The sequence below is a fragment of the Pongo pygmaeus genome, chromosome 13 (genome assembly GCF_028885625.2).
Source record: "Pongo pygmaeus isolate AG05252 chromosome 13, NHGRI_mPonPyg2-v2.0_pri, whole genome shotgun sequence".
Taxonomy (NCBI): domain Eukaryota; kingdom Metazoa; phylum Chordata; class Mammalia; order Primates; family Hominidae; genus Pongo; species Pongo pygmaeus.
The window spans coordinates 19,521,484-19,538,270 of NC_072386.2; the positions used below are offsets into that span (position 1 = coordinate 19,521,484).

The 16,787-nt window shown below is 47.2% G+C and overlaps 1 protein-coding gene across 1 annotated transcript in view; it reads right to left on the reverse strand.

The window, feature by feature from the left end:
* The window catches only part of FRMPD1 (FERM and PDZ domain containing 1), a 101,533-nt gene extending 85,434 nt beyond the window's left edge, over positions 1-16,099 (reverse strand). The window contains exon 1 of the mRNA XM_054500242.2: positions 15,959-16,099. The gene's annotated coding sequence lies outside the window, so the exon portion shown is untranslated. The remainder of the gene's footprint in view (positions 1-15,958) is intronic.
* Between the last annotated feature and the right edge of the window lie 688 nt (positions 16,100-16,787).

The window sequence follows — 16,787 nt, forward strand, 5'->3', positions numbered from 1 at the left end:
TGTCTCAGGAAAAAAAAAAAAAAAAAAAAGCATGCTTCAATTGTCTCTTTTTTCCCATGTCTCCCCAGAACACCATAAGAGAGGAATACTTTTTAATACACAGCTATGAACTGAAAGATGGTATGGGCACTGATGCAAGGTGAGGACAGAACCGACTGGGAGGCAGCAAAGGGCCTCAGTGAGGAAGGATCAAAGGAGAGGCGAGGCCAAGTAGGGTTCTATCAGTGACTCTGTACCTCAGAAAGCTAGGCACAAACTGGTGACTGCTAGCCTGAAATTATGCCCATTTCATTCCTTTATGCATTGAGTACTTGCACATCTCTTCAGTCAAGAAGCTTGAAAAGTCATCAAAGAGTGCACATAAATCACTGAAATACAAAGGAAAAAAGAGTAAGGACCAGTGCAGAGAGGCTAGTAGGACGCCTGGGAGTTTGGTGGTGGGAGATCCCATCCAGCTGTGGATAAAGTAGAGCGAGCTATCAGGGAAGGCTTTGTGCGGGAGGTGAGCAGAGCATGAAGGACAGGAGAGTAAGACCTGTAGGGGTAGGGAGAAAGGCAATGGGGGCACACCTGGGGAAGGGCATAAAGTGCACAGAAGGGAGATGGCACTGGGCTACCCTGAAGACCAAAGGTGCAGCTTAGCATGAGGACGATGAGGCATAAAAGGTATGTGAAGTAGAGTGGAGGTATCGGGGTAGGAGTGGCAGGTGGAAGAAGCCAGATCACCAAAGGCCTTAAGTGTGGGACTAAGGACATTTACATTTCACTCCTAGCCACAGTACTCAGCATTGTGCCTTGCTCACAGTAGACACTCAATAAGTGTTAGTGGGGCAAAATGCAGGAAGGCAATTTAATTTCTGAGTAATGCAGAACAACTGTGAAGAAGACACCCAAAAAACGCCCCCATTTTCTTTTACCAATTGATATCTAGTCAGGAGAACTCCTACTACCTACCTGAAATTTGCTATGTTCTGCTCCACACGGAGACCAGGGAACACTTGCCATCAGCTTCTCACCCAAGAACACTGTGAAAATTAACGATGAGGTAATGTCTGAAATGCTCAGAGCTCTTTGGAGATGTGTGGCAAAAGGCATCACTATCTTTAATATTTAAAGAGATTCTACCCAGCTCTGATCTCTTTTTCTGCAGACTAATGTTACGTCCACAGGATAAGGTGATGCCAGATTGGCCCCTAAATAAACCTCTCCAACAGACAGTGCCAACGCAGGTGCATACTGCTGAGCCCTCACATGTGGCTGATAGGGTCCAGAACCATAAGGCAGGAGTGGTTTCTGACCACCCCAACGTTGCCAAAGAATTCAGGAGCAAAGTGCATTAGGTAGAAAGTGATCTTCTGCGGGACCCCACTTTTAAGCATGAGAAAGCCCAGTGAAGACTTCAAGGGGAATCATTTTAGCAAAACCCACATCCTAAGCCAGTTAACATTTTTAGGTCTAACGCAGTGCCCAAGAAAGGAAGAAATAAGAATAGCTCCCTGGGCTCAATTACAAATGGAGTGGAAAAAATAATTTCAAAAGTTCAAGGGGAAAAAAAATCAATCTATTTCCTTCCCCCAAAGCTTTCACTTCTATAAATATACTCACACAAATGAACCTAAGACCGCTCTTCCTTCTGAAAACACTACCTGTCTGGAATTTGCAAGATAAATGATGTACCCATTTAGTTTTCCACCTAGTGATGCTCAAACAATGCTCCCCAAAAGCTTATCTCTTTTTCTTAATTGTCACTTATTTCCCCCCTCTTATAAAAGTAATACATGTGGCTGGTAGAAAATTTTGAAAGTTTTTTTTTTTAGAGAGAAGATAATAAAAATTGTTCACTAAAAGCTATAAGTTGCTAATTACTCTTCCAGTCTTTTTGTGTGAAAAGACACATTTCAACATAATTGGGAACTTACCATATATGGTGGTTTCTAAACTGAAAAATACACTGTAAACATTTCCCTGTGTCTTTATTATTCTACAACATTATTGTTTATTTGCTATAGATAAGAGTGCCATTTTTAAAGGTAAGCCCCTATTGCTGGATATTTGGTTTATTTTTGATGTCTGTATTACAAATATGTTGAGATAAACATCTCTGAAAATACATCTGTAATTATTCTCTTAGGATAAATTCCTAGGAATGGCACTGCTGGGTGAAAGACTATACAAGTTTTTAATGCTTTTGATATAGCCAAATTGCCCCCCACAAAGGCTATCCCAATTATGCTCCCTCAGTCAGTAGGAAAACTACTTCCCCCAATTACTCAGTCACCCCTAATTTATTAGATTTATAAGGGGGCTTATGTTTGCAGTTCTTTTCTTTGCTTTTATTGCTGATTTTATTTGTAGTTCTTTGATTATTCCAGAGTCAGGATTTTCCCCGAATGTTTAGTGTCCATAGCATATCTTAGAGACTATTTTTACTGTGTGCTTCTATTCATCAAAAAGTCGATGTCCTTGGATGAAGCTGGAAGCCATCCTCAGCAAACTAACACAGGAACAGAAAACCAAACACCGCATGTTCTCACTCATAAGTGGGAGTTGAACAATGAGAACACATGGACACGGAGAGGGGAACAACACACACCGGGGCCTGTGGGGGTGGGGTGAGGGGAGGGAGAGCATCAGGACAAATAGCTAATGCATGTGGGGCTTAAAACCTAGGTGATGGGTTGATAGGTGCAGCAAACCACTAGGCACACGTATACCTATGTAACAAACTCGCACATTCTCCACATGTATCCTGGAACTTAAAGTAAAAATACATACATACATACATACATACATACATACATAAATGTCAATGTCCTACATCCCCTCCAAAGGGTATCTCCCCCACCCCACCACCAAGGGCAGCCCAGTGGTCTCCCTGCTCTGAATCTGTCACCCACATTTTTATCTCGGTGCCCTCCACTCATCTCTCAGGAAACATTTCACAGTTCCAGCAGGTGAGTCAGACACAGAACCTAATAATCAGTCATTTATTCAGTTATTCATTTATTCAGGTGATAGCTCTTGGGCGTCTGTCATGCTCCAGGTACCACACTGAAACAGAAGTACAATCAGCCCTTCATATCTGTGGCTTCCGCATCCGTGGATTCAACGAACCTTGAACTGAAAATATTTGGGGAAAAGATGTATGGTTGTGTCTATACTGAACATGTACAGACTTTTTCTTGTCATTATTCCCTAAACAATACAGTATAACAACTATTTACATAGCATTTACACTCTATTAGGTATTATAAGTAACCTGGAGATAATTTGAAGTATACAAGAGGATATGCATAGGTTATATGCAAACATTACACCATTTTATATAAAGGACTTGAGCACCCATGGATTTTGTTATTTGCAGTGGGGTCCTGGAACCAATCCCCTATGGGATACTGCAGGATGACTACATAGACAAAACACTACGAGAAACCAGGAGAGGCAAAGTCATGAGGTTAGAACAGCAGAAGAACACTAGAATTGAAAGATAACTAGGAGTTTTACTGGTAGATGGAGTGGGGCAGTGGAGAGGGTAAGCAAAGGAAATAGCACGAACAAAAATCCAGAGGCCTGCTAGTCTTGTGCATTGAAGAAATGTTTTCATTATCAAGGCATGAGAACAACGGGCTGAGGATGAGACTGAAAAGTTAGCTCAAGCCTAATTCCCATCCTGAGTCCACCTGCTGATCGGCCCCCTCCCCCTGCATCTCCACTCTGGCATGCAATCCCCACCTGGCCCATCTCCAATGCAGACTCCTCCAAAAGACTTCCTGAAGAACCATCTTCAGCATCCATCTATCCAGATCTCTCAGCCTGGGGCAGAAATCCTGGCACTCACACCAATTTACTCAGCAATCCCCAGTGAACAGATCATTCTGTTCACTGACTCTTGGGTATAAGACTTACTAGTCCAGCTACAAAAGAAATTTCTGGCTATTGATGTCTCTCATACCCCTAGGCTGTCAACACTAGGCTAAACTTCTAAGGGGCAATCAATAAAAGCCTACGGAATCTAAACAAATTAAATTGGGCAGACGAAATACAAGAGAGGGATGAGTGTGCACAGGTTGTATGCATCTAACTGTCACCCAGACAGCTAGGAAAATTGAAACTGTCTTTGAAAATCAGCTTCTGAACACAATCATGGCAAAAGGTAGATTAATTCTCTTTATGCATGTAATTCTGCATCTTCCCAGACATTTCTCAGGCACACAAACAGTACTTGTTAAACTGAGCTGTGTGTCCCAAGAGCTTCTGTACATAAAGGTCAATCTATTCTGAAGACTTGGATTTTTTTTTTTTCTTTCCAAGAAGGCAGGAGAATAAGAGAGGAAAGAAGGTCCCTCACATAGGTCATCTCTGCTGGGATTTTCCATACTGATAATTCCAATTCAAAGCAAAAAATCCTAGTGCCACCCGGGAAGACCTGGTCTCCATCATTCATGTTTTTATGTAGTAACAAACATTTCTAGATGGCTCCTCCCGGAGGGCAATGGGCCCATACATTGACCAAGTGGCTAGTCTCTCCCTGTTCTGGTTCGGATCCCTCAGCCCTGTATTCCCTACCACAGCATTCATGATGCTGACTTCTTATTTGTCCCCACGCTAGGCTGTGACCTCTGTAAGGCCAAGGACTGTAACTCCAACTGTATTTGCTCTGGGGCCTAGAACATCACTTTCCAAATAATGAATGGCCATGGTTTGAATGTATCCCCCAAAGTTCATGTGCTGAAACTGTGATCCCCAATATGGCAGTGATGGGAGGTGGGGCCTAATAGGGGATGTTTGGAACATGGGAGCACCACCCTCACGAACAGACTAATGCTGTTATTGCAGGAGTGGGTTTATTATTGCGGGATTGGGTTCACTCCTCTTGCCCTCTCTTTGCCCTTGTGTCATGGGATGACACAGCAAGAAGGCTCATGAAAGATACCAGCCTCTTGATTTGGACTTCCCTGCCTCCAGAGCCACAACCAATACAACTTTATTTATTATAAATACCCAGTCTGTGGTATTCTGTTATAGCAACATGGATGTGAGGGCGATCTGGCTGTGACATCTGTCACCCCACTGGTCACCAGGGTTGATTCAGCTGATCTGGCTGGCTAGGCAGGTGTCCCCTTCCTCCCTCACCGCTCCATGTGCATCCCTCCCGAAGCTGCCTGCTTGGTCAAAGAGGACAGCCATCCCCGACAGAGGAGGACTGGTCTTTGGTCAAGGGTATACGAGTAGCTGTGCTCCCCTGCTGGAACCTCCAAACAAGCTGTTAGAGCAACACAAAACAGTCTAAGACATGGATTATCTATCTATGTTGTGAAATTAAATGTAGTGTCAAAGCTGTAGAGGACCTTGGCTATAACCTAGCCCACAGATAGGAAAATGAGGCTCAGACAAGGGGAAGCAACCTTCAAATTCACACAGAGAGGTGGTGGTAGTTTGCAGGTGGAAGAGAATGAGAAACAAAGATGTCAGGAATGCCGTAAGCTTGAGGAATTAGGACACTGAGGGGCTTTATGAAATTTGGAAAGGATGAGAACTTGAGGCAAAACTAAACTTTGTTCTGGATAGCCTCTAACACACAGAACCAATCTTATCTCTCTTTTCCAGGACAGCCCTTCAGATAATATAAAAAGAATATTAACATTTATTGAATATTTACCATGTGTAGGTAGAAAACAGGGGTCATTATATCCTCCTTGTATCTTCTTTCTGTAAGCTTAACATGCACAGATAATCAATTAAGAGAGCAAGTAAACAATGGGTCTCAGATCATGCAACTGGTAAACTCAGGCCTGATGGAGTCAAAGGCCTTGGCACTACTCCCTGCACCCTCCTGCCTCTGTGACTGTAGTAGTAAGACTACAAGGCACCAAGAAGAGCCAGTTGGACCGAGTAAGCAAGTTCCCAGGTCAGTCTGGCCATGTCGCAGAACAACAGGGGCTGGACATTAGGTCCACCACCTCCCCATCCTCTGAAAGTGTAGAGAGGGGGCACCACCCTTCAAGTCCCTACTAACTTGGGTGATATAGCAAACCAACTCCGGGAGAGAATATAAGATGGAGAAACACAGAGGCCCACATATGTTCTTGACTTAGCCAGGATACTACTGATGACTGTAGAGACCAATGAAGGCAGCTGGGAGCCAGATGCAGCTAAGGAAGTAGTCATAGTCATGCATTCATTCATCGGTCAACACTGTACCCCCCAGGCCTCCTTCTGGGCTCTGTACTGAATGAGCAGCAAGGCTCAGTCCCTGCCCAGGAAGCTCACAGTCAAGTGGGGAAGGTTACACAGCAACACCCCATGACCACACAGTCTGGGGAGTATTGTCTTGCAGAAATGAGGGGGCAGGAGGGAAGGCTCCCGAAGTCTGGAAAAGATATCCCAGATAAAGCATCATATTTTGATGTGGGGATATTTTGAAGTGGCTACACCAAACAAGCCTTGTCAAAATGGAAAATCACTGTTCTTTAAACCCACTATTTAAACCCACTTTAAAATCATTGTTCTTTAACAGAAATGAGAAGTGGAGATCTCTAAGCAGTGCAGTCTGAATATCTTCCTTACTAGATGGTCCTTAACGTCCCTGTAAGACCTGAGCTTCTTCCAGTGCAGCTCCATCGGATGATGACCAGGAAGGGGGCCACCTGAGGTCAACTTTGGATATACTGTTCTATCCATCTTTCTCTTCTTTATCTCCTAGTCACCCATTAGGGCTCGGTTCAAATGCCAGTCCCTCCCAGAAGCCCTCCTAGATCTCCCTGCAAGGCATGGCCAGCCCTTGCTAGGCTCCCAAGGGTCTCTGCAAAGTGAAGCACCCTGCCCAGCACTGACTTACTTCCAGCCACAGGCGGGGCAGGGACTGTCTGATCCATCTCTCTCCTCCCTCCCCGCCTCTCTTCCCCAGCCCCCATCCCCACACAGGCCTTTCTTAGCAAAGCACATTGAAATGAGTGGAGCAGCCATCTAAGAGGATGCTGTCGGACAGGAATCCTGGGGGCAGCAATGAGCGGAGAGTCTGGAGCTGCTCAGTGTCCAGACCCTCCCAGGCCACTACCCTCCCCCTGCTTTCTCTCAGCTCCACTACTAGCTTCACCAGATGCAGCTCTTCTGCTTGCCCCTCAGCTTTTTTTTTTTTTTTTCAGTGCTTGAAAAGTCAACTGCAAACAAAGCAGCGTACTCTCTTTGTGGAGAAAAGCACATTTTAGTGGGAGTTGCATTTGGAGAGCCCAGAAGCCAGCAGCAGACTGGAGATCACACTTAAAGGACCATGGAACTTCTGAAACAGGCTAGTTGTAGGGCAAGAAGATGATATTACTACGCTCTTACAGGGTTGCCAAGGAGCATTTCCTGATTTTTTAGAGTATTTGGGCACTAAGAATATAATTTCCCTGAAATTCAGTGAGCCAATCTCAGTCTAAATTAGGGGGAAAATGTCAGGACACAAGTCTTCCACTATGTGTCCCTTCTTTGTCCAGAGCACATTCACTGTGGGATCTTCCCTACGTCTGAGAACCGGAAATGAATATTTTAATAGCCACAGCTTCTCCTTCCCACTGATAAAACCTCCACTGACTCGCCACAGCATGCTGGTGGAAATGAGGGTATACACCAGAAAGACCTGAGCTTTCTCCTAGGCAGCCTAATCCCTGAGGGCCCCACCCACATCTGTACAACAGGAGTGATCAGAACAGCCCCGGCACCCTTCAGAGCAGCAGCCAGGATGCTGAAGGAAGGAGGAGACAGAAGACATGCGGCCTGAGGATCTGAGGCCAGTGACCCTAGAGAGCTGGGTTCAAATACAATCGAAACAAAAGGGAGTTGCAAAAGTAGAGAAAGTAGAGAGCCAATGGCTGAATGGCGGCCACCCTAAAAAGATATCCAAGTCTTGGCTGGATGTAGTAGCTCACACCTGTCATCCCAGCACTTTGGGAGGCTGGGGCAGGAGGATTGCTTACGCTCAGGAGTTCCAGATCAGTCTGAGCAACATAGCAAGGCCTCATCTCTACTAAAAATAAAATTTAAAAATTAGCCAGCTGGTGTGCGCCTATAGTCCCAGCAATTTAGAAGGCTGAGGTGGGAGGATCACTTGAGCCCAGGAGATCAGCACTGCAGTGAGCTTGATCATGCCACTGCACTCCAGCCTGGGTGACAGAGCCAAACCCAGTCTCAAAAAATAAATAAATAAATAAATAAAAAATTCCAAGTCCCAATCCCAGGAACCTGTAAATGTGATCTTATTTGGAAAAAGGATTTTTACACGTATAATTAAATTAATGATCTTTAGATGAGGTGCTTATCCTTGGATTATCCAGGTGGACCCTAAGTCTCATGACAAGTGTCCTTATAAGACTGAAACAAAGATTTGAAACAGACAGGAGGAGGCAATGTGACCAGGGAGGCAGAGACTGGAGTGATGCCACCACAAGTCAAGAAATGCCAGCGGCCACCAGAAGCTGGAAGTGACAAAGGAAGGATTCCCCTTGGAGACTCCAGTGGGACAGCGGCACTACCAACATCTCGATTTTGTACTTCTGGCCTCCGGAACTGTTAAAGGACACAGCTCTGCTGTTTTAAGCCAAGATTGTGCTGATTCGTTACATTGACAGGAAAAAACACAGCACCTAAGAAGTAGTCAGACAGATGAGGGATATGAGTCCCAGAGAGGCGGCTAACTCACCCGGGGCCACCCCACATCAACCACTGGGCCAGGACACTCGGGTCTCTCTGACGCCAAAGTGCACGCAGTTCCATAGTGGCCCAGTGCACGGCCCAGAAGGGGGACCCACTGGGAGCTAACTGGCCTCAGGCCGTGCTAACGCAAATATAGATTCTGAAGTGAGGCTGCAGTGGGCTTGCTCCTGTCTGGGCTGATCAGACCCCCACCTGCACAGCAGTGTCCCATTCTTAGCTTTTCAGGGGGCCAGATAAAGTGGGCATTCTGCCTGAAGAAGTGAAGATGTGGGGGCCTGATCCCTGTCTTTGAAGGTCCAAGTGGCCTAACTAGCTGTCATAGGGAAGAAGAAATGGATTTTTTTTTGTGTGGGGCTTCAAAGGGCAGGATCGGGCCAATGGGGCAACCATTGCCGAGAGGAAGATTTTTGGCTTGGAATAATGAAGAACTTTGTAATATCCAGAGCCAACTGAGGATGGAATAGGAAGGTGGTGGGGGTTGGCAGGTCCAAGCAGAGGGAGGCTGGGTATGCTAGGGGAATTCCTGCACCACACAAAGGCTGTACTTGATCATCTCCGGAGCTGGCAGTCTTGTTTGAGGGTCTATGACTGGTAGCTAAAATATCTGGAAACACATGTGTGAATCTAGGTTTTCAGCACATAAACAAGGCACACTCTCACTAAGACACTTATTACGCAGCTTTTGCAAAGAGCTAAGTACTGAAAATAACCAGGAATGAGCTTGAGAAAGAGACCATCTATTCTTCCATCGCCTATACACAAAATGTCCCTCACCTCAGGGAGAAAGAAAGAGGCCAAGTATGTATCTCCACAAAGACATCATCTTCTAACCAGACCAGGAACTAACAGCACATTCACAGGTACCAGGGGAGCCCTGGACAGTCTGGACTGGTGTCTTTTTCCAGGGAAAGCCAGAGAGAACAGAGACTGCAGCTACCAAATAAATTATTTTTATAAGAACAAATAAATGCCATCCTCATCTTTAATAATTGTTTTTCCTTTTGCATCCTTCCGAATTCTACACTGGAGCAAAGAAAACAACAAAGCAGTAACTCAGAAGCTTCACATGTGAATAGTTACAAGTCAGCATCAGACAGGGGTTTCAATTGGCAGGGGAGGTGGGATTGTTATCATTGGTTTTAATACAAGCTGTAGCCTACACCCTATATTCTAGATACTCAAAGAACAGGAAGCACAGCATTTCTCAGCTGCCTGCACATCTGTCTTCTCGTAAGTGAAAAATCTCAGAGAATGATGCACTGTTGCATCCAGATGAATTCCTCTGAAGCTCTTTCCATTCAGGATTTTGAAATTTTGCCATATCACCCTTTTACTGAAGCAGCTGAGATTCTCAGATCATTCCTTGAAAGAGGTCAAAAGAACTTTTAAATTTACCATCTTACCTTTTCCAACTTGTAATTAGTGTTTTTTTCTTCTTTTTCACCAAAACAACTAATATTAAGGCCACATACCATTTAGCAGCCAGCTTGGGAAATGATTGGTGGCCCAAACCACTTCTAACTGCTGGAAAAAAGGTCTCTAAACATCAGGTGAGTTCCTGAAAACACTGTGTCACTTAATGAAAATAATGGCTTCTGCCCTCATATCAATCTGCCAAGCACCAAGTCCGGCTTCCCACTGTCCTTCAGGCAGATAGTTAACTAAAAAAAAAGTCTCAGATTTGCAAACCTGTATAATGTAATCTGTAATTACCAAAACAAATTTAAGCCACTGTTAGTACTGCTTCCATGAACATATATTAAGTTTAGTGTATATCTCAGGATACAGTAAAAGTACAACTACAATAGCTGTGGATAAACCAAAATTTTATACATTGATTGGTGTTCAGTGCGTAGGTATATTTGGCATTTGAAAGCTTTCTATACTGATCTTTTTTACAGTAAGGAACACTTTTATAATATAAACAATGTCAAAAGCTTCAAGGTTCAAATTTTACATAGTATATTCCTTTAAAATAGGCACACTGAAAAGCTAAATTCAAAACTCAGACTCATCTTAGAGGTTGCATCAACCCATCATCAAATGAAGGAGCTACATCTTGAGGGATCAGAATGCCACGAGTGAGTTCAGCTGAGAAGCATATGCAACCCCTAAGCGTCAGCCTCATATTTCTGGCTTGACTCAAATCATTTCAGATATCAGGAAAATCACAGGCTTTTGTCAATCCAATATAGACCATTATCAAGCCTGCATTAGGGCTAGGCTCTGTGAAAAGCGCTGTGGGGTAGAAAGAAGAAGGACATTGTGCCGGCCCTCCCAAGGGCTTTCTGTGAGCTGTGGCCACATACACAAGTGACCGCACACAAAATCCTTCAAGGCTGACAGTAATGACTTCTCCATGAGAGGTACCAAGTATCAGGGAATAGTGAAATCCCTGGGATGAGGGGATCTGGAAGACAGCTTCCTAGGGGTGGCAGGATTTGAGCTTAGCCTTCAGGCATAGGCAGGACCACGAAGGCTAAAGCACATGCTAGACAGAGGGGCTAGACGGGGGAGCAAAGGCCTAGAGACCTGAGGCTAGGGGGATTAAGAGTTGGGAGGCTGGGCACGGGGACTCATGCCTGTAATCTCAGCACTTTGGGAGGCCGAGGTGGGTGGATCACAAGGTCAAGAGTTCGAGACCAGCCTGGTCAATATGGTGAAACCCCGTCTCTACGAAAAAATACAAAAATTAGCTGGGCATGGTGGCAGGTGCCTGTAGTCCCAGCTACTCATGAGGCTGAGGCAGGGCAATTGCTTGAACCCGGGAGGCGGAGGTTGCAGTGAGCCGAGATCGCACCACTGCACTCCAGCCTGGGTAACAGAGCAAGACTCCATCTCAAAAAAAAAAAAAAAAAAGAGTGGGGACATGGTGCAGAGGAGGGGGTGTGAGAGAAAGGATGGAGGTAGCCCATCATGCCTGCTGGGCTGAGGACTCGGGACTTCGGTATCCATACAGGGAAGACCCACTGAAAGGCTCTGAGGAGGAGCATGATGAGATCAGAGCCACACTTTACAGTACAGAGCACCGAAGCCTGATGCTCAGAGAGAATGGAAAGATGGGGGCATATTAGAGAGATTTTGGAAGTAAAAATAATAGGGCTTGGTCACTGTTACTTTACAGGGCAAGGTCACTTGGTCCTTACTGAGTAGATTTCAGTAAGGAGGGAACAAGGGAGAAGGCACAGACAATTAGCCTCCCCTGCTGTAGTTTCCAGCTTGGGAGGAGGAGGGGATGATGGCTGAAGGGTACCCCACAGCAAGCGGGCACAGCCAGTACTTTGGTACCAGGGCTGGTGGCACCAGGGGCTCAGCTCCACTCCTGCTTTCCCTTTATGCATCAATGAGCACCTCTGGGGGCAGGGAAGGAGGGAGGGAAAGAGATCCTAAAAAAGGGTCTACTGTGCAATGTCCCCGAAACAGTAGCAGCAGCAGCAGCAGCAGCAGCAGCTCACCACACCACTCGGCCTGATCCTGCAAGTGAAAAGTGCTGTGGGTGGTCATTTATTCAAAATTCCTAAAATATATAATTCTGTATTGAAGGGGCAGATAGCCTGCTCAGAAGTCTCCCCGATAACTGTGAGGATAATACCTGTGCACACAGACTGTCTAGTCGTACATGCACCAAGCCCCTTCAGGCCTCCAGGCCTTAGCATTTGCTGTTCCTTCTGCCTAGAACAGTTTCCTCCTTCTCTCACCCTCAATTGAACTTTTATTTGGTGCTTACTATATAACTGGCACTATTCTAAGTACTTTACATGTATCGACTCATTCAGTTCTCCAACAACCCTCTCAAGGAGGTACTGTTATTATCCCTAGTTTACAGATGAAAAAACTGAAGCTCAGAAGATTAAATAACCTGATAGTGGAGTATATTTAGTTAGCCAAGGGGCAAGTATTCAAATCCAGGTGGTGTGGCCCGAGTCTGCATCTCATACACAAAACTACCCTACCTCTTACAGATACAGAGCTGCTGCACTGACCCTCACCCAGCTCCAGGCAAGACTGACTCCCTCTCTCCTCTGGCTCTCACTGGCTCAGACAGGCCTGCCCTGACCACCCTCCAATGGAGTCCCACTCCTACTACTTTCTCTCACATTTCCCCACTTATTTTCTTCCCAGCCTTTGGCACAACTTGTAATTACCTTATTTATGTAATGACTCGTTCATTGTTTTCTCCAACTAGAATATAAACTCCAGGAAGGTAGAGACCTTGCCTTTTGTTCCGATGTATTCTCGAGGCACCTAGAACAATTTTCTGGCAGAGAGCAGGTGTTCTATGAATAACCATTGATTGAAAAAATGAAGGACAGTACCATAGATGCTACATAGTGCTACACAGGGTCATAAGGTATGGCAATGTTATTCTTCACCCTCCGTCTTCTTTTTTTTAGAGATGAAGTCTCACTCTTTTGACCAGGCTGGAGTACAGTGGCATGATCATAGCTCACTGCAGTCTCGAGTGAGACCCAAGTGATCCTCCCACCTCAGCACCTCTGCCTCCCAAGTAGCTGGGACCACAGGTGCACACCTACTACACCCAGCTAATCTGTAAATTTTTTGTAGAGATGGGGTCTCACTATGCTACCCAGGTTGTGTCCTATTCTTTGACCACTGCAAATCTAAGACAGAAGGGAGCCAGTACCCCGCTCCCAGCTATATGGACAAAGCTGATACATTTAGAGCTGTGTCTGACTGTCAAATCTGCCCCCCTCCCCCACCAATCTGGGTCCTTGAGTACATAGTGATAAGCTTGTGTGATGCAGGGATTGAGCCTTCTGATTAGTCTTCTGTGACCTCCCACCACCTAACAGTATTTACAGGGCATTGCCTGTTGTTGATGTTAGTATCTGATCTGAACACCCTCCAAATAACAAAAAGCCCCTGCCCCTTGAATCAAGAGGCACCTCGAGTACACATCACATTGTCACAAGAACTCTATGCTGGTGGTGAGGTTCTAAATCAATGCACACGCTTAAACCAAAAGCACTATTTACTCCAATGGTGCCTTCAAACACTTATTCAGCTTGCCCATGAACCCTCTGATAAAAAGAATTGACTTTTATCCAACACCTATTACATGCAAACATCCTATTAGACACTGTTATACATGATCTCATTTAATCTTGTGAGTTTGGAATTATTATTATTCCCGTTTTACGAATAAAAAAAGTGAGGCTTGGAGGCCCAATACTCCACAGCCAGCGAGGATTCCAGCCCAGGTTCAGAGCCTCCAGAGCCTCTTCCCGCTGCCCTTTCTCTGTGTGCTCTGCCTTCTCTGTGCTTCCACCAGGCTCACTGTTCTCATCTGTCTCATGCTCTCCCAGTTCTCACCAGTTCCTTGCTCGTACCAGCTCCTTGACCTACACATGGCCTTTCTATTCCTCACCACCTGTTGAAATCCTCTTCTTCCTCCACCTTCCATTGTAAAGCCTTCTCCAGTATCTCCACTTGGAATTCACCCTCCTTAGTGTTCACAGGAATCCCAGGCGATAAAGCCCACAATGAAGATCCTGTGGCAGAAGCCTCTTTATTCCCCATCAGAACCTAAGCTCCTTGAGGGTAGGGCCTGTTGGTAATTTTCATGTTTGTGTCCTCCCAAATGAGTAGTGAGAAAGTGCTTGATGAACCAATAGAAAATGAAGAGGGAAAAGACTGGTGGCATTTGAATGCATCAGAGAGATAAAAGGCTCTGGACAAATTAGCTTCAAGGATGGGGTCTCATTCAGGAAAGACAAACTTAGGTACCACAACTCTGCTCTGGTCACCAAGCACACCCTCACCAGCTCTCTGATTTCATAATGCTTGAAACTTAAAACCAGGATGTCGAGGAAGGAAATAAAATCATAAAATCACTTCTGTGAGAATCCTTTCATGGTAATGCGTTTCACCCACACACTGGGGAGCCACTAATTGCAGCACAAGGGGAACAAGATATTGGGCAAAAGAATAAAGTTCGCTTTCTAGCATGTCACAGTTAACTACCTCGTGCTTGTTTTGCTGTGACTGCGCGAGAATGCACCAGTCCTGGAAAAGATGAACTTGGTTCCTTAACCGTAACCATACTCAACACCGACCAAAGGATGCCCGAAATTGCCTTGATTGGAAATCATCTCAACCATCATCTTAGACTAGAAACAAGTAGATGCTGGCCTCTAGGTCAGGACCCCTAGAACAGTGCATTTTTTTTTTTCCCAAACAACCATTCTGAGGTTTTTACAAAAATAACCGACTCACAAACAGAAACGCTTCCTGATCTATAAGCCACTTTGAAAACAAATCATTATGTCGTTGAATATTTCATGACGGTCCAAAGCACTGAAGAAGGCGAGCTGAGCGTTCACCAGTCCTCCCCGTGTCTATTTTGGGATTTCCAAAGCAAACTGCAAATGCCTCCTTTATTTTCTAAACGCTCATTTGCAAGTGCTAGATGGATTCTTGGTGAAATATTGCCTCCACCCAAACTGACTAAATGCAGAGATCCGGAGGTTCCGCTTCTCCAGAGTTTACAGCTGAAAGAGACAGCGAACAACTAGTGAACACGACTTCCACCCTATTTTATAGGTGCTGGCAAAAGCAGGGGGCACTTGCCCAAGGTCACACAGACAGTGGGTGTATGGCAGAGGAGCCACCAGAAGCCAGAGTCCTGACTCCTAACCCTAGGGGCATCCCCTGCTCCCCGAGGCTGACTCAACGCCCCTCCTAAAGCTCAGCCAAAGCTGCTGCAAGTTAGCGACGCGACCCCGGAGACTGACTTCTGCGGCTCATTCCTCTCCACCCGCAATGAGTTCTGGAGCTGAGACACTCAGGGATGCCCCTCTACTCAAAAGATGACAACACAGGCATTGGCGCTGCAGCTGATCGTCCCTGGCGAACCCCTTCTGGTTCAGGTGTGGCCATCGAGGACCGACAGAGAGGGTTGGTCTGAGGTCACTCAGAAAGTTGGCGCCGGCCGCGGCCGCACCTAAACCCAGGTCTCTCCCCCTCCCGCGTTACCGCTCTTTCCACTCACTACACCATGCAGATCTCGGAAACTTAAGCACACATCGCTACTGTGCAAACAGTTCACGATGGCAGGTCCTGAGCTAGCCCACGGACGCGCCCCCGAGCCGGGCTTGGGGACACGAGGACCGGAGGCGGGCGCGGGTCACCCGGGACTGGTGGTGCAGGCGGAGGGCGGCGCGGAGGAAGCCGAGGCGCAGGCCCGGGGTGTGGGGGCGGACAGTCTCCCCAAAACTTCGCGGTGCCGGGACCCCTCCCTTACCTGCAGAGGAGGTGCCGCCCGCGCGGACAAGGACCTAGCGGGCAGACGCTCTCGGAGAGGGGCGGCCCCGCCCAGCGGCGGGCACGGTCGCGGCCAAGGCTGGGGAAGCAGCGCTGCTCCGGCTCGGCTCGGGCTCCGCCTCCCGCGCCGAGGCTGCAGCCGGAGGGGGTGGCCGGGCCGGGCCGCGCCCGCGCCGTCTGGCGGCGGCAGGTGCTGAGGCTGCAGCTGCGCGGCCGCCAGCTGCCGGCGCCGCGACCCCCGCCCCGGGGGAGGAGCCCCGCGCGCCGCCTCCGCTGGCTCCGAGGTCCCGGCCCGCCGCAGTGGGCGGTCCCGCTCCCACCCGGGCCCTGCCTCCGCCGCCTGCCTCAGCTCACCGCCGGGGCACGCAGCGTCCGCTGAGTACCCAGGGGGGAGACTGAGGCTGGGAGAGGAAAGGGACTCCCCAAGGTCACCCAGACCGGCGGTGGTTGGGCCAAAACTGGAACCCAGAAGAGTTCCCAAAACGACCCCCTTCTCACGCCTCCTTTTCCCCAGGAAGAGCCCCAGCTATGGGGAGCCCCGGGGGACTCGCCCCCTGACCCCCACGCCCCGCAGGTGTTCGGCTGAAGGGAGAGGGAAAGCGTGGGCCCACATTAGGCCCTGTGGACCACCTCCCCTGTCTCTGCAAACTCCTTCCGCACTGGGAAACTGTGTTCTCCTAGCTTTCCTCGGCCCTCTCCAGCTACTCCCTCGGTCTCCTTGAGGGTTCCTCAAACCAGAAACTCTAAAATGCTGGAGCGCCCTGGGACTCTGCAGTCAGCCGTTTTCTAACCCCCTGAGCCGTCTCACC